Below are 18,521 nucleotides of genomic sequence, written 5' to 3'. Positions count from 1 at the left end.
CCAGCTCGCTGTCCATGGAAACCTCCACGGTTGCATCATTTTATTCCGGCCCTTGATTTCCGCAAAAACTCTGATCACACTGGGCTCCCAGCCAAGTCCTCGAAATAGAAAAAAGGGAGAAGCAAGGGGAGATTAGCTTGCCAGTAATTGTAAAACTGTACAAACACCACAGGAGTCTTTCGGATATTCACACACCATCAGCCGACCTTCAATACAGTTACCCCTTTCCCTTTCGCACAGAGTTGAGAAGCCAGCAGGCCCCCAGGCATGAAAAACGGTTGCAGTTGACACATATTGGATTTTGCTCTTTTTAAAAAATAAATAAAAAGCATCCACTCAAAATAGTTATGTTTCAGGAATGCAGATGAAAGGTGCTGTCAACATAGCAGCGACTGGCAACTGCAGCATTTTCTCCTCTTTACAAATAGCCTGTGAAGCAGCTCTCTCTTTATGCCCATTTTACAAAGCAGGGCAACTGAGGCTGGGGAATGACATTGGCTGTGCACCCGCAACATGCATTTACTGTACACAGTATTTACCCACCCACCCAAGGAATTCTGGGAACTGTAGTTTAAGGGTGCTGGGTGTTGTTGATCTACGGGGGTTTAACTACAACCCCCAGAATTCATTGGAGGAAGCTCATGTGTTTTAATTGTATGATGTGTACATTGTGTGTAGTAAAGGGCTGTCCCATAGGAGATGGTGCAAGTTGGTGGCCAACGCTGCCTCCTGCACAAGGAAGTTCCACAGTTTAACGATGCACTTTCTTTTGCTTGCCCCTTGCAAAACAGAGAAAGTTGAGGCTTGTGGACTTGCCTGGAGCTGCCCAGTGGCCTCCTTGTGATAGAGCTGAGGTTTTGGCTCAGGAGACAGAGTTCCAGCTCACACTTGAATCACAACATCCACACACACACAGTTAGTGCTGGTAGAATATCCAAGAAGAAGCCTCCTCTCACTGCTCTGGACCAATTTTAGCCTATAGTCCAGGAGCAGGCAACCTAAGGCCCGGGGGCTAGATGCGGCCCAATTGCCTTCTCAATCTGGCCCGCGGACAGTCTGGGAATCAGAGTGTTTTTACATGAGTAGAATGTGTCCTTTTATTTAAAATGCATCTCTGGGTTATTTGTGGGGCATAGGAATTCGTTCATTCCCCCCCCCAAAAAAAATATAGTCTGGCCCATCACCACATGGTCTGAGGGACAGTGGACCGGCCCATGGCTGAAAAAGGCTGCTGACCCCTGCTATAGTCATTCCAGCTGCAGAGGCTGGTCCACCTGGGTGAATGGAGACACTGCCCCACTAATCTATGTCTGCCTTCTTATTTACAAGCAGTCTAGGGGATGGTCCAGGCCCTGGCTGTCCACTTCCTCCTCCTCCTCAGTTTCAGTGTTGCCCCTTATAGAACTCATCATGGAGGCAAAACTAGATTCAGCTGGCTCAGCCTGTCATTGCTTCTGGTGCCACCTACTGTTAGGCTCCCTGCCTTGCACCCTACCAACCCACTGCTGCTTTCAAGCTTCAAATGATCTCACCATGTTTTCTATCCTCTATCACCTTTATCAACATACACATACACATGCACACCAGGTAGTTTCCTCTTCTTCCAACAGGCTGTACTGCCAAACGTTACAGCGCAGACTTGGCATATCAGAACAGTCTCAGGAGAGGATGCTTGAGCATCCTCCTTGGCAAACCCAAGGTGCGTTTAGACGCCAACAGGAGACTCTCATGCCCAAAGCCCACACCAGAGGCTGGTAAGTCGGGGTTATCACTAGGTGGGGCAGGGGGAAGGAGAAAGAGGTTGGCTCCCCATTAAGGGCATTCCAGAACCTTCTCTCCCCCACATTACTGGTGCAGTAGGTAGAGTGCCAGAACCAGACCAAGGTGGACCAGGGTTCAAATCCCCACTTGGCCACGAAGCTCTGGCCAGTCAACACCTCTCAACCTAACGTACCTCACAGGGTTGTTGTGAGGATACAGTAAGGAAGGAGGAAAGAACTCCCACCAGCCCTAGCCATCACAGCCAATGGTGAGGGATCACAATCACTTTGATGTGATGTGATACAACCAAGACGAGGAAACATTTTTGGCCCAGCAGGCCAGATATTTATTTTCCCACCCTCCCCTCAACATGGTTAGTTTGAACTAGGGTCTGCAAACCTGGCTCTAATGCAGCCCAATCTCCTAATTATGGTTAGGAGATCAGGAATTCCTCAATAGCTCGACCTCCCTTTCCCGCTGCCATTTTCATGTTGCTGGGGCTCCAAACCTAATGTTAACCATGGTTACTTTGAACGAGGGCTTGCAAACCTAGTTCTAATACCAACTCTGGTGTGCAGTTCAGAGCAGGAAACCATGGTTAGCTCTGAAAAACGGGGAGCAGGAAATTGTATTGCAAGAGGGAAAGAGAGAGTAGAAGGGAGGACCTAAAGATGCAAAACCCCTCTGGTCTCTTTACTGTGTGGTTCTTTAGCAGGGGTGGGGGATGAAGCCCCCAGGCATCTCTGTCTGGCCCTTGGGACTCACCTAAGGCCATGTCCCCTCTCTCAAGGTCACACCCTTTACTATGCCTGCTCCACTCCCTCCTCACATGTTTTTGCCTAGTTGGAAAAAATCCTTGAATTGTGTGAGTGGCTTTTGTGTGTCAGGATGGAGGCAAAAGAGTGTGTGAGTGAGCATAGAAACTAGGTAGCCTATGGTACAAAGGTAATAAAGTCTACACCCGTTGATTGGTCAGTTTGCCTCCAGCTCCACCCCCCACAAGCACGCAACCCTTGGGGTGAAAAAGTCTCTGCAGTCCTGCCTTACTAGAGAACAACAAAGACCCATCTACTCCACCTTCCAATTTTCCTATAAGAGCAGGGCAGGAAGCCAAGAGCCCCAGAATTCTGAGATACACTGCCTCTGTAACTGGAGGGTCTACTTAGCTTTTGTAACTCAAAGCTACTATATTTTTGGGAAAGTTGTTTGCTCGCTTTGCATTTGGACACCACATTTTGCATGGCGGTTGCTGAGACAACAAACAATTGAAGGGATGGAGCAACTACCCTAAGAAGAAAAGGCTGCAGCATTTGGGATTTTTCAGTTTAGAGAAAAGGTGGCATGATGGAAGTTTATTAAGTTAAGCATGGCATGGAGAAAGTGGATAGACAAAAGTTTTTCTACCCCTCTCAGAACACTAGCCCTTTCAGACATCCAGGGAAACTGAAATCTGGAAGATTCAGGACGGGTAAAGGACTTCTTCACGCAGAGCAGAGTTAAACTATGGAACTCACTGCCACAGGAGGCAGTGATGGCTACCAGCTTGGATTGCTTTAGAAGATATCAATAACTACTAGCCACAATAGCTATGCTCTTACTCCATAATCGGAGGCAACGATGCTTCTGAATACCAGTTCCTGAAAACCATAGGAGGGGAAAGCGATTTTGTGTTTGGGTCCTGCTTGTGGGCTTCCCATTTGGGGCATATGGATGGCCACTGTGAAAACAGGATGCTGGATTAGATGGGCCACTGGCCTCACCCAGCAGGCTTTGCTTCTGTCCCTATGTTTCTGTGGGAGCAAGAAACAGGTTTTTGTCTCTGTTTAGATGCAATTGGATGCTCTTTTGAATCAAGATGCTGGGGGTTGTATCTGATCAAGTTCTACTCAGAGAAGAATGGACCTTGATTATTTATTTCTATTAATTTCTATATGCCTGTTCTGAGCAGGACTAGCATTGGATGGAACCCTGAACCTTTCAAAATTGCCTTGATTTTAACCACTGAAATCTAAACTACTGTGCATTGGGGTGTGGGTGTTTTTGTTTGTTTGTTTGTTTCTTAGAATTCCCAAACAACACTGGGTACAAGTTGTTAGTCCCTCATAAATTTATTTCAGCCTCTTTTCACCATCAAAGTTGCTCAAGCAAGCTACCGCAATCTTGTAGCAGGGAGTTCCACAAGTGCGAGGAAGCGCCACCTGAACCTGCCACCCACTGAATGAAGCCAATCGTCTTGCATGATGAGAGAGGGGACAAGAGCACATGGAAATTCCATTCAGTTATTGCAGAACGTCCTGCTTGCTTTTCCCACTCCATACAACATGCCAAATCATCAGCCCTCGCAACTGTGCAGCCATTGGCTGCAGAAGGACACCGGAATGCTATCGCTCCATCACACAGCCTCATGCAGTTTCGCTAAGTGGGTGGGTGGAAGCAGAATTGGCCAGGGCACCTGGGAATAGAGCTAAAAACCATTAAGCTCTTCGCAGAGGTAGGTTGGCTGGTGAAACGCCACAGGCAGGGCCAGCTAAATAGTCAGCCTTTTTTAGCTAGTCTTTTTTGTTTTTTAATTGTTAGTCTTTTTAAAGTGTCACAAGACTCTTTGGCAGGGTTTCTCCCCTTCCAAACAATTAGCACAGACGTCGTTCTAGAAATGAAATAGCCAAAGTCTGCAACTATACTTGATAATCAGATGATGCTAATATTCTTTACTTGGAATTTGCTGTTTTAACCCGCGTGCAACTGTACTTATTCTACGTGCCTGTTTCAGTGTTTTGCTTCTTATATTTTATTTTTCATCTTTCATTGTGACCATTCTCTCTGCATTATAAAATGAAATAAAAAAAAATTACCAAAATATTTTGGTAAAAGAAAGTGAAATAACTGTGAAAATGAACACCATCTATGCACAGATTGTGGGCCGTATTCCTACCTCCAAAAAAATTCACATGGCGGCCCCCACTCCCAAAATCTTAAATAGTCAGCATCTCCCCCTTGTATACATCATCTCCCAATCACCCCACTCCTATAGTTACTCTGGATTCTGCAGAGATGCAGTCAGCTGGAAGAAACTAGGGGGAAAGAAACAGGATTTAAAAGCACTTTAAAGCACCGCACCAATGGCTGCAGCACGAACAGGAGAAAGCTTTGGAGCAGCGGTAATGGGCAACCTCCAACAGAAAGAGGTTTTGGGTTGCTGTTATCTGGGGGTGTTGACAGCAGCGTGGGGGGGGTAGAATTCCAGGTGTTTAAACACCTGGACTGCAACACCAGCACTTAAATAATTTGATTTTCTCCCCACCTCAGCCCGACGTAGTCTGTTTCGTAAAAAGACGGCTTACTCATGAAAATGCTTATGCCTCTGAATTTCTTTAAATTAGCTGTTTGCTGCTACAGACTTGGCATGGACCAGTTTACCTGCAAGATCACCTTACCATAATACCCATTCTGCATTTGTAAGAAATTGGTCTTTTAGTGTGGCAGCACTCACAGCACTCCCTGCCTATGAAATCAGGTAGACAGACACCTTCACTGTATTCTTTTCTGTGCCATCTGAATCTTATTTTTTAAATGTTTTAAACAGTTCTTTTTAACTCTTTTATTACTGACAATGTTATTGTTATTGTTATTGTTATTATTATTATTGTAAACTGCTTTGAGATTGCTCAGTAATCCACTTCTTGTCCCTTTCTTTTCTGATATAGTTTGGAAACACTTCCTCCAATTGCAAGAGCAATACTTGGAGCAACTTATTTTTTAAAATAATAATAATCAAATAAAAAATATCCTTTATTAGGCATAGCAAACCACACATTATCAAACAGACACAGTATACAAATTATGCAAAATACAAGCTCAACATAACAAGGTTTGTCCCAGTCAGATCTTTAACTCCAGAGAAAACCAATTTGCATAAATAATACAATACAACCACTAAATCTCTTTAGAACGGCCCAGCCTTTCTACATGGACAGCACTCAAAAATTTGGCCACTATTAAAGGAATTTGATCATTAGGTTCGGGAGCAAGGTGGATCTAGAAAAAATATCTCTACACAGACCCAATCCCCCTTCAAAACCGGCCTGTTCTCCACCGGCTCCACCAGCACCTCCAAGACGAGAAAGAATACCCATAAGGGCATATGTACCATTCGTTAAGTCAGAGGAAATATTAGAGATACAAGGGGGGGGGGAATCGACATCATGTTTGAACTGATAAATGATATTATCAGTTTTATACCCTTAAGTAGTCACGGTTGCCAGGACATTGTCCTATTTGCCTCTGTGTAGTTCCTTCCTTATTTCAGATACGGGGTCCTGCGCACCCCCTCCAGGCCCCAATCCCCCCCTGAAAAGCCTCTTCTGCCCCCAAAAGTGGAGCAAGCGGGACAATGGCAGCGCTGCCACCCCGTTTTACCCGTGCATGGCGCCAGGAGGAGCAGCTCAGCGCCACCCTGGGTGCTCGGCAGGCCAGCTTCCCCTTTGCCCCCAGTCTCCCCTGCATGAAGATGAAAAGACAGGGGGGAAATAAAAAGGAACAACAATTAAGACATCAAATATCTCCTTCAAGGTTCCCCCACCTGCAACACATTTATGTAAAGGGGAGCAGAATCGGGAGCAAGGCGGATCTGGAAAAAATGTCTCTACACAGACCAAATCCCCCTTCAAAACCGGCCTGTTCTCCACCGGCTCCACCAGCACCTCCAAGACTAGAAAGAATGCCCAGAAGGGCATATGTGCCAATCGTTACGTCAGAGGAAATATTAGAGATACAAGGGGGGGGGGGAATTGACATCATGTTTGAACTGATAAATGATACCATCAAGCACCTCATGGTCACTTTAAGCAGCAGGCAAGCCAAAATGCATCCAAATGAGACTTTTGGTTTGGAGCTTGGCTACCAAATGGTGGCATTCAGGCCAATCCAAAGTACAGCGATGAGTCATAGTGAATACAAATAATCTGGGACTGCCAGCAGGCCTGCTAGGCAGCAGAAGCAACGGCAGCCTGCGAGGCCTTGTCGTGGTGGCAGGAGATGGTGGCAGAAGCAGAGGTGGCCGCAACTTCTGTCACCACTTCCCACTACCACCAGGAGGACTTGCTGGCCGCCGCCACTTATTGCCACCATGGTGAGGCCTCGCAAACCCCATTGCTTGTGTTGCCACGAGGCCTTGCAGGCTACCACTGCTATTGCTGCCATTTCCTGTCGCCGCCAAAAGGCCTCGCAGGATCCGGCTACTGCTGTCACCTCCTGTCATTGCTTCAAGTCGCTGCAGGCCTTTGCTGAGAGGCCTCGCAGGCTGCCGCCACTACTGTCACTACTTTCTGTCGTCGTTACAACTGCCACTGTTATGTAGTAAGATTAGTTGCAGTTCTCACTCAGGGCCACCAGTACAGAAATGAAGGATTGAAAACTGTCGCTCACTGATTGGTTAGCTAGTTGTGAGTTGTTACTGTTACAAGTTACTTAGTATTATATAAAGCAGCCAGCTAGGCTGCAGTCAGTCTGATTCCAGGAGCAGTTCTAACTGCTGTAATAAAGAGCTGTGAATCCAACAGAGCTGTGTCCTTCGTCCATCATTTCCACTATTCAACACTGGCGACGAAGATGGGATCGGATGAAACAAGACACAGCCAGAGCTGAACTGCTGAGCTGAACACTCAAGAGCTGAGATATTGCCGAGGCTAGCGTCCATCCCAAATTAGATTCCCCAGGCTGTGCTAGCGCGCCACGTGTCTTCATTCCAGGAGAGAAGTTATTTACCTGGAACTACCCGGGGGAGGTTCCCTGGGTGCCGGCTGTGGTGGTTGGGGTTACAGGGCCAAAGTCATATCAGGTGGCTTTGGACTGTGGACAGATATGGTGCCGGAACATTGACCAACTGCGCCGCCAGGCTGGGGATTGGGACGCGGGGACAGTGCCTCCGGCAGCCCAGGCGGACCAGCTGCCAAGTACCACTGAAGTTCAACCAAGCGAGGCTGAGGAGAAAACTCTAGCGTACAGCCCATCTGTACCTGATATTTTACCGGAGCCTACGGTACAGCTGCAGTCCGAAGCCGCTGCAAAAGCAAACATAGAAGCCTCCGAACAGAGCCATACACCTGCGTCCCGGGGGGGGGGAGCGCGTGTCATCGGGCCTTAGCAGCTTGGCTTCCCCTCCAGTGATACCTCAGTGTTCTACCCGAACCCGTATACGTCCAGCCTACCTGAAAGATTACGCAGTATGAAGTACCTGTAATTCTAATCAAATCCGTGGCTAGCGTATATGGTATATGGTTGTAACAATTAAGGATTGGGGGAGCCTAACACCTCATCTAGGTGGGGTGGGTTGTTATGTATTAAGATTAGTTGCAGTTCTCACTCAGGGCCACCAATATGCAAATGAAGGATTGAAAACTGTCGCTCACTGATTGGTTAGCTAGTTGTAAGTTGTTACTGTTACAAGTTACTTAGTATTATATAAAGCAGCCAGCTAGGCTGCAGTCAGTATGATTCCAGGAGCAGTTCTAACTGCTGTAATAAAGAGCTGTGAATCCAACAGAGCTGTGTCCTTCGTCCATCATTTCCACTATTCAATAGCCACCATCTCCCGTGACTGCTGCAAGTACTCGCAGGCTGCCTCCGTTACTGCCGCTGCTACTGCTATTCCCATCACTCTATCACCACTGCAAGGCCTCACAGGCCGCCACTGCTTGTTCCGCTGCCGCAAGGCCTTGCAGGTTGTCGCCACTGCTGCCGACACATATGACAGTCATGGCAAGCTGTTTCTGCCACTGCTGCTTCTACCTCCTAGGAGGTCTGCTGGCAGTCTCAGATTATTTGTATTCACTACCACTCATTGACGTACTTTAGATTGTCCTGAATACCACCATTTGGTAGCCAAACCCAAAAGTCCTGTTGGGATGCATTTTGCCTTGCCTGGTGATGAAACTGAGTGTTTGATTATTGATAATATTGTCATTTATTTGTTTTAAACTCCTAAGTAGTAGCAGTTTCCAGGACATTGTCCTGTTCACCTCTGTATAGTTCCATCTTTATTTCAGACATTGTGGTAGATTGCAATGTTTAGCTGGTGATATTGTGAGATTTAGCTGGTGATAACATTGCAGTGTTTAGCTGGTGAGTTATCATGATGTTGAAAACCTTATATCGCCTAGCCGTTACACACACTGTGATTCGCAATGTGAACTTCATACTCGTTTTGGACGCTATATTGCCCAGCCCTACTGGCAGCAGCTCTCCACGGATACAGTCTTTCCTAACCTTGCCAGGAGACACTGGATTGAACCTGGGGCGTCTGCATGCAAGGAAGATGCTCTAAAGCTAAGCTGTGGACCTTCCCGAGCCAAACGGCTCACAAGAAGGCTCCCTCTTCATTGCACCTACTGCCCTCCTTTGCCGACCACATGCCCACACCTTGCAGAGATGGGCTGGGAGGGGGAGAGCAAATGATTTACAAAAATGCACGTTTGCTGCAGTGCTGGGTAGCGGAGCCAGGGGAACGTGCCACACGTTGAGTTATGAAGGGGAGAGAATCAATAAACTCAGAAATAAATGAAGTGGCCGGGCAAGACAATGGTGGCGTGACAGGCAATCCCTCTCTAAGTGGGCAGGGGGGGCGGGCGGGATTGATTCACGAGCTGAGAAGTTTATTGCAGGGGATGCCGCGGAACCGCAGCAAAAAAATGAAGGGAGTTCTGCTCTCTCCAGGATTAAGGGAGCAGCGGATTCCTCAGGAGGTCTCCAGCGTCAGCCCTGCTCAGTGCAAAAACCCATTGAGATGAATGGGCATGGCCAGCAGAGGTCCATCCATTTCAAGGGGCCTGCTCTGAATGGGACTGAGGCCATGTCCCTTGAAAGCACTGGGGTGCTGCTTTAAGCAGTCACTGCTTCCCCCATGGAATCCTGGGAGCTGTAGTTTGTTAAGGGTGCCGAGAGTTGTAGGGGAACCCCTATTCCCTTGACAGAGCTGCAATTCCCAGAGTTTCCTGGGAAGGAGGGACTGACTGCTAAACCAGCTCTGGGAGGGGAATGTAGGGAGATGGGAACCTCATGGGGAAAACTCCCCACCTGAAATTCTGACTCTGTATAAGGCAGCTTCCTCTGTTCCTGTATGGCTGTAGCTCAGTGGCAGAGCATCTGCTCTGCATGCAGAAGGCCCCAAGTTCAATCCCTGGCATCTCCGGGGCAGGCTGGGAAAAGACTGTCTGAAATCCTGGAGACATGGAGGGCAGAATCTCAGGCCCAGGCCAGGGTTTAAATGTGGCTTCTCTATTGGGCCCTCATAACTCTCCCCAGGCCCTTATTCACATCTCAGATGTTTTTGCCCTCATCTCAGGTGTTTCACACGCCTTGCTCCGCCCACTTTTCCCTCTGGCCCTGCCCACCACTGGCACATGGCCCTCAAAGGGTTGCCCAGAAGCTAGAAAAGCTTCTGAGGTAGACAATCCTGAAAAGCAGCTTCAATGCAGGTGATCAGGCCAGAGAAGAGAGGCGATGATTTGGAAAACCGCAGGGAAGTGATTCCATTTGCCAGCAATAGGAGAGTGGGACGATGCAGGCAAATGAGCTTGCCACCATTTTTATTTTTTAAAAAAATTGCTCCCCAAGCTGCGTTAGCTAGTCATACATACATTCTCTGTAACTGGGAGAAATTACGCAGCACAGGAAATTTGGTTTCTATTGCACTGGAATGAAAGTCACAGTTGCTGATGCGCATCCCTGTACAACCCTTCTCCATGCATTTGTATTCCTAGAAAGCGAAAGGAACAGGGAACGGGCTGTAGCTCAGTGGGAGAACACCTGCTCTGCATACAGAAGGCCCTAGGATCAATCCTTCAGCATCTCTAATTAAAAAGGTTACAGCGCAGGTAATGGGGAAGATTCTTTGAGTATCTGTTCGCATTTCTGCTTGCCCTGCATCCAGTGCGCTCCGACTGCTTCTACTTTTGGAAGCTGCATGTACTCAAGGAAATCCATATCATAGAATCATAGACCACGAGGGACCCTAAGGGTCATCCAGTCCAACCCCCCACAATGCAGGAATCTCAACTCAAGCATCCATGACAGATGGCCATCCAACCTCTGCTTAAAAACCTTCAGTGAAGGAGAGTCTAGCACCATCCAAGGAACCCATTGACTCAATTTGTATCAATCCATATCAATCCTGTTTGTTTGCTTATTATACACCACTAGACTGTAAAAAAAGCCTGAAACTGTTCTTAACCTGAAGCACCACTTTAGCTAATGGGGCCTCACACAGCTGCCGCGCTGCTACTGCGCGATTTCTGTTCTCATCCTGAAGCAAAGTTCTTAACCCGAGGTACTATATCTGGGTTAGCGGAGTCTGTAACCTGAAGCATCTGTAACCTGAGGTACCACTGTAGAAGCAGTTAAGGGGATGCATATGTGGTAAGGCGTTTATTTACAAAATACTGGTGCATTTTTTAATTTTTTTAAAAAAAACAGAGCTAGTGTGGTGTAATGGTTAGAGTGTTGGATTAGAACATGGGAGACCAGGGTCCGAATCCCCACTCCGCCAAGAAACTCACTGGGTGACCTTGGGCCAGTCACTGCCTCTCAGCCTAACCTGCCTCACAGGGTTGTTGTGGGAATTAAACGAGGAAAGGGAGAGCCATGTACTTCACCTTGAGAAAAAGGTGGGATATAAAAAAAAAATTAAAAAATTTAAAAAATAAATTAATAAAAATAAATAAATTAAAAGTTGACTAGAAAGCTGGATGTGGAGTAAGTGGTAATGTGAACATATTCCAACAGCTGTTGCGCATGCGCAAATGAGTAGGCCTGCTCAGATGACAGCTTCAGGAAAGGTTCCCAGAGAAAGGCGGCCGGGGGTAGGGAACCAAAAAGTTCATGCACGCCAGGTTAAGCCATCCCCATCCCCTCTGTGATGTGAAGAACACTGTGCAAAATGACCTTGCTGTGTTTTAAGCCACAAATGCAAACATACCCTGGGACTCCAGAGAGCTGCTGCCAGTCAGAGCAGACATTACTGGGCTCGATGGACGAGCAGTCTGACCTATTTTCCTAATGCAAAATGGCCAAAATACACACACACACGTGTGCTCCTGTGTACATAAAAAACGTAAGGCTTTCATTGCACAGTCCCCAACTGAAGGATTTGTATGAAGTCAGACAGCAAGCTCCACTGGAGGATTTGTCATCGCAATTGGGACAAGGAAGCAAAAGAGAGGGCAGGTTCCACAACATGGCATGGGAGTGGGTGAACCCAGGGAGAATGGCATGATGGAGGTTGGTGAGTGCAGCAAGCAGGGGTGCAGCCTCTGCACTGATCAAGGGATAAAAACACTCCTGCAAGAATTTGGAAGAGAAAGTTTACATCACCTATGCCAGTGCCACAAGGACACAGGAAACCTGTCTTATACCAAGTCAGACCACTGGTCCGTGTATGCCAGTATTGTCTACACTGACCGGCAGCTGTTCTCTGGAGTTTTAGGCAGAGGTATTTATCCCAGCCCTACCTGGAAATGCTGAGGGTTGAATCTAGGACTTTCTGCTCTGCCATCAACACACAATCCTTCTTTAGTATTCTCTGTATTTTGGGAGAAATCACTCCAGCTTCACTTTGACAACAATTTCCTCTGGTGCCTGAATCTGCTGCCTTCTTAATTACAAGGTCCTTGTTCTGAAAGCAATCAGGCAGGGGTGGGCTTTGGTAATATGGTGCCCAGAGCAAGGCATCCATATAAATATAGGTATTATTATTATTATTATTATTATTATTATTATTATTAATATTAATATTTGCCCACTCAGCTCAGCGCCTGGTGGAGGGGAACCACCCACACTACCCTAAACCCAGCGCTGCAGTTGGGTCAGTGGAAAGTGGGAATTGGAAAATGGAAAGTGGCTGGACCTTCAAGGGTCACTGGAGACTGCCTCCCCTCCCTCAAATATAACTGAATTAACAAAAACTAAAATGAATTCATTTCCAAGCATGCATTAATCTATGCAGAAGGGGCACAAGGAAAGAGGAAGAGGAGTTAGAGCAGGCACGAAACTTTGCATTTCTCAGCAAGGACCTGCCACCCAGAACATGTTGTGGCTAAACATAAGAAAGAGTCCAGCTGCATCAAGCCATGGGTCCATCTCACCCAGCCTGCTGCTCCCTACTTGATAGAGCACAAGACTCTTAACATCAGGGTTGTGGGTTCAAGCCCCATGTTGGGCCAAAGATTCCTGCATTGCAGGGGGTACGACTAGATGACCCTCGCGGACCCTTTCAACTCCACAATTCTAGGATTCTATGAGAATCCTGACTGTGGCCAATCAGATGGTTCCAGGAAGTCCAAAGGCAGGGTTTTATAAACCTCAGTCAACCCCCGCTAAGTTATCTGCCCCCCAACTAAAAACAACAAAACAAAACAAAACAAAACACAGCAGCCTTTCCAGTTAAAATAACCCTGGGGGATAATCCTGGCTAATTTATGTGATTCAACAGCTGAGCAGAATTAAACTCAGGAATCTGTAATGAGAGCCATTACAATGAGAGCCAGCATGGTGTAGTGGTTAGAGTGTCCGACAAGCACCTGGGAGACACGAGTTCGAATCCCCACGGACATGAAGCTCACTGGGTGACCTTGGGCCAGTGACTGCCTCTCAGCCTTGCCTACCTCACAGGGTAGTTGTGAGGATTAAATGAGGAGCGGAAAACAATGGATGCCACTTTGAGCTCCTTGGGGGAAAAGGTGAGATAAAAATGCAATTATTATTGTTAATAATAATAATAATAATAATATACATGCCCAAGTGATGCCACACTATCCATAATTTTATAAACCACAATTACTTTTCCCTTGGTTCTCCTACCCCGCCCATAATAAAGTCCCAAACACTGTAGCTTTTCCTGCTAAATTAATCCCGAAAGATAACCCTGGTTAATATCTGAGACCAGACAGCTGAGCAGAGCTGTGCCCCATTCTGTAATGGATCCATTCCCAAGTTTAGAGAGTTGAACAGCAGGCATGTGTGTGCGTTTGTGTGTGTGTGTGTGTGTGTGTGTGAGAGAGAGAGAGAGAGAGAGAGAGAGAGAGAGAGAGAGAGAGAGAGTGAAAGATGCCCTAAACCACCTAACTACAGATAATTTGGAGAGAGTTGGGGCCTTTTTGCACTAACCCACAACCTGCAATGTTATAGGCTGCTCTCAAGCATTCAGCAGAGACACGCTAATGCAGGAGGAAGGGCGAAGCAATGAAATTCAAGGCAGAGATTATTCTTGGAAGACCATCCCTCTTCCTGCTGCTGCTGCTGCTTCTCTCGCTAAATGCTTTCTGCTGCAAGAGGATGCCCTCTGATGCATACTCTTTCTGCAGCAGGGAAGGGGGAGAGGGAAAAGCTCTGCAGTTTTTCCCTTCCTCCCCCCAGAGTTCCCACTGCAGCGAGACTGCATCAGAATAAAGAAGGGGGAGGGGGAGGGAAAAATGCAATGGATATGCCGCAAGCAACTTCCCAGGGAAGACCTGGGTTTCTTTCACATGCAAAAAGAATTTTTTTAAAAATTATAAGCATCAAATCACCCCTAACCTCAAGAAGACACATGCAATCCCCACCCCACACCCACAGCAACTTAAATCAGAAATAATATTGAAACCCGGAGGGTGGTTTTAGGGAAACGGGGAATATAATTCAGCTGTTCTTTCTATGGATCCCCTAGGATAATTCCAACCGGCTCCAAATCAAAAGTTGAAGGAGCAGCTGGGAATCTTCTCCATGGGAGTCGGGTAAGAAGGCTGGTCCCCGAAATCAAGTCATTTCTGCAAATCAACGGAACTGTTTTGATTCCTGGGCTGGAGACCATGGGCATATTACAGAAATATAATTTTAAAATAAAAATAAATTCAAATAAATTGAGCTGCATCAGAGTCATGTTATCAAACACTCTTGCTTCACACACACACATTACTTGCCTTCTCCCGGACCTGTGATCTGCAGCTCTCCCTTCCTCTCGGTGGAATGATGCTTGTTAAAAAGTTACAAGCTTCTGCTCAGGAGGCAGGACCTGGGAAGGAGTCCTTGCACGGATAGCATCCAGGGAAGCTCAGAGAAGCTGTTTAAGCAGGGACAGGAGACAAGAAAGGGGGGGGTGTCAATGGGGAGGACATTAAATATATTAAATCACTTACTTTGCAGGATTGCATCTTCCTATGGAAAGGCAAAAACCACCCCCACGTCAGAGGCAGCATTCTGCCTCCATCAGTTTTCTGCAAATGTGGAAGCCAGAGAGTGTTGCTAGTCAATGAATGCATCAAAGCTATTCTGAACATCTTCTTTTTGATGGATAGTTATCGCAGGAAGGTTCTTGGGGCATGGGAACGTTGTGTGTGCTCGCACACACTCGTGTCTGCTTGTGTTACTCTGCAAAACTTAGAATCCTATCATTTTAGAGTTGGAAGGGACCTCAGTGGTCATCTAGACCAACCCCAGTCCTGTACATTAGTGGTCCCCATCTAAAACACAAACAGTTGTTTCCAATTAAGTCCTGCTCAGATCAGGCCCACTGGAACTCGTGGAGCTGAGTTGCCCATGTCAATTTATGCAGCAGTTCTACTAAGTTAGTCCTGCTCAGAATGGGTTCATGGAAATTAATGGACATGGGTAACTTCAGCCTACCAATTTTAGTGGGTCTCCTTGGAGTAGGATCAACATTAGCTGCACCTCCAAATTAATCACAGTTTGACTGCAAGTTAGGATTACTACCCAGCCACCCTTTACGCCTGAAAGACACCTTTTGTGCGTGCACCTTTTGTGCGTGCAGAGAAGCAAATAATAATTTGGAACATTTATAACCCATCTTTCCTGCTTTCACAGGGCTTTGCCCACGGCAACTTCCCAAATACATAATGTGTATTTAAAAGCAGTGCCCCAAAAGTCAACAGAGTAGAATAAAATTAAGTGTCAGCAGTAGTTCATACACACATTGATATACTTAAAAGCATTTCTAAGCCACTTAATATTTGAAAAATCTCAGAACGGTATTATACAAAAATGCAACATTCAAATGATGAAACGGGGCCGTAAAACAGAGATACGGTAGGAGTGCCAACAGCTATGGGGCAGAGCAGCTGCCTAGCATGCAGAAAGCCCCACTGCCCCAAATCCAATCTCCAGCACCTTCAGGTGTGGCTGGGAATTGCCCTCAACCTGAAATCCTGGAGAGCTGCTGGCAGTTTGTGCCAGGACAATGCTGAGCTATATAGACCAATGGTCTTACTCAGTATTCAGCAGCTCCCTATGCCCCATGAACATTTCTTTCTTTCCTTCCTTCCTTCTCCTCTTTGGCTAGCTAGCACTTTCGCCCATTCAAATGAGTCTCTACTGGTTAAAAAACCTCCAATTATTTTGTTCGTAAAAAATAAAAGAGTTTGGGATGAGGGAGAGCCAGCTAAACCCACACTCTTCACCTGCTGTTTGCGGACCAGGCCTTTAAAAACATGGGAGCAAGCAAGGCCATTCCCCACCTATGGCTACTACAGTGGTACCTCGGGTTAAAAACTTAATTCGTTCCGGAGGTCCGTTCTTAACCTGAAACTGTTCTTAACCTGAGGTACCACTTTAGCTAATGGGGCCTCCTGCTGCCGCTGCACCACCACTGCACGATTTCTGTTCTCACCCTGAAGCAAAGTTCTTAACCTGAGGTACTATTTCTGGGTTAGCGGAGTCTGTAACCTGAAGCGTCTGTAACCTGAGGTACCACTGTACAGTACTAGACATGATAGCTATGACCTGCCTTGATGATTGAAAGAAGCAATGATTCTGCATACCAGCTGCTGGAAGCCATGGGACAGGAGGGTGTTCTCATGCTCAAACCCTGCTTGCTAATTTCCCACGGGCATCTGGCTGGCCACTGTAGGAATGGGATGCTGGACTAGATGGGCCATTGGCCTGATCCAGCCGTGCTCGATTCTGATTCCTATAACTAATTTTAAGGCCTGCCACAAATGCAGGGGGGTTGCGGAGGGATGTTTGTGGTTACGATGCATTATTTCATTATAATTATTCTAAGTAGTTTTATTATTATTTAGAAATATTTAGGAGATGCAGGAAAATTCACCTTCCAAACCAACCTCTCCAAGCTCTGCCGCAACCCAAAACGGATTCGTGCATGGAGTGTGACGACTTTCAGCTTAATTATTTGGCGGCATGCATTAAGTTTGATTTGCGGTCCCGCTGGTATCAATGATTTGTATATCTAAGGTCTTCTTGCTGGGGTGAGGGAAGGCAGAATGAAGCCAGATGGGGCAGGGGAGATTATAGCAGCATTTAAACCCCCCCTCACTTAGGATCAGGAATCGGAGAGCGCCAGGGGAGCTCTGCCCACGCCCCCTCCTTCCTACCTACCTCTGCAGTTCCCCAAGCTTTCTGTAACTGCAGCAGCTCCTAACTCATCGGGTATGTGTCCTCTGGACATGCTGCGCGTGTGAGCATTGCAGCTCCACTGCAGCAACTGGCGGCTGGCTGCAGAGTGTTCCAGGCCAGCTGGCTCCTCCACTCCACTAGCCAGGGTAGACATTGCAGGTGCAATGCCCTTGTCTTTTCCAAAGAGAGAGAGAGAGAGAGAAGAAAGGTTGGGATGGAAAGGAGCCCATCTCATTAAGCTGTGAAAGCTGCAAGGGATTTAAACCCTGCACAGATCAATATGGAGAGTGGATGCTTCGTGGCAGCCAGGGTTGCAGCCAGCCATTATTTTACTCAGAGTAGACACATTGAAATGAATGGCACTACTGCCCTGTGATCTTCGGATGAAGGGTGATATACAAATTTAATAAATGAAATGATAATGATGATGATGATAATAATAAGCCTTTGATCATCAGTTAACACTAATGTTCTTTACTTGGACTTTGTTATTTTAACCCACATGCAACTGTGCTTATTGTGCATGCCTGTTTTTTGGTTTTGGTTTTTGCCTTTTAATTTTCATCTGTTGTTAAAACTGTTCTCTCTGTTTGTATGATTTTTTAAAAAAAAGAAAAGCCTTCACTACCACTCCCCCCAAAAAAGAAAATGAAATAAAAGAATGAATGAGCCTAAGCTAGGCATGTTTGTTAACTTCAATGGGGCCTATTCTGAGTAGGTCTAGTTCTATATGTAATTGTTTTGTAGGGCTGATTTTACTTTCTGTAATTTTCAGCACCCACAGCTTAGAAATGTTAATAGTTAAGCAGTATATAAATACCTTAAACAAATACTATACTTGTTTTAATTGTTATATTGGCCAAGGCACAATCTGACCCCCTCCTTTGGTACTGTAATCCTCACAGAACTCTAGCCCAATGGTTGCCATTAATTTGATTTTGAATTGATTTTAGAATGCATTTCAATTAATTGATTGTGACTTTATGTAAAATGTGTTACTTTTATTGTTGTTAGCCACTCTGAGCCCAGCTTCGGCTGGGGCGGGCGGGATATAAATTTTATTATTATTATTATTATTATTATTATTATTATTATTATTATTATTAAAATTAAACACAGCTTATTATCTGGGCGTTTAACCACAGAGCCGTGTGTTTTCAGGGGCCACCTTGATTGCTGTGACTGTAATCTGTTGTTTAATTCTGAATTTTAAATTGTCATAATCTGTCCTGGTACCTGATGGATGAAGGGCAGGTAATGAATTATTATTATTGTTGTTGTTATTATTATTAATGCCCTGTTTCACAGGTGTGCTTTTGCAGATTGTGTTGTGAAATCGCTTCAAGACGCTTTGGAGGAAGCAA

At 46.2% G+C, this 18,521-nt stretch overlaps 1 long non-coding RNA gene across 1 annotated transcript; it reads left to right on the top strand.

Annotated features, from left to right (window-relative positions):
- Positions 1 to 11,468: 11,468 nt before the first annotated feature.
- LOC309377056 lies at positions 11,469 to 14,663 on the top strand. Its single transcript, XR_014171414.1, has 2 exons — positions 11,469 to 12,616; positions 14,456 to 14,663. It is a non-coding gene; the product is annotated as an uncharacterized lncRNA (long non-coding RNA).
- Positions 14,664 to 18,521: the final 3,858 nt, after the last annotated feature.

Source organism: Podarcis melisellensis (genome assembly GCF_964234715.1).
Source record: "Podarcis melisellensis genome assembly, chromosome: 8".
Lineage (NCBI taxonomy): Eukaryota > Metazoa > Chordata > Lepidosauria > Squamata > Lacertidae > Podarcis > Podarcis melisellensis.
Note: the sequence above shows the minus strand (reverse complement) of the source record. Positions and strands in the feature narration are given on the sequence as shown.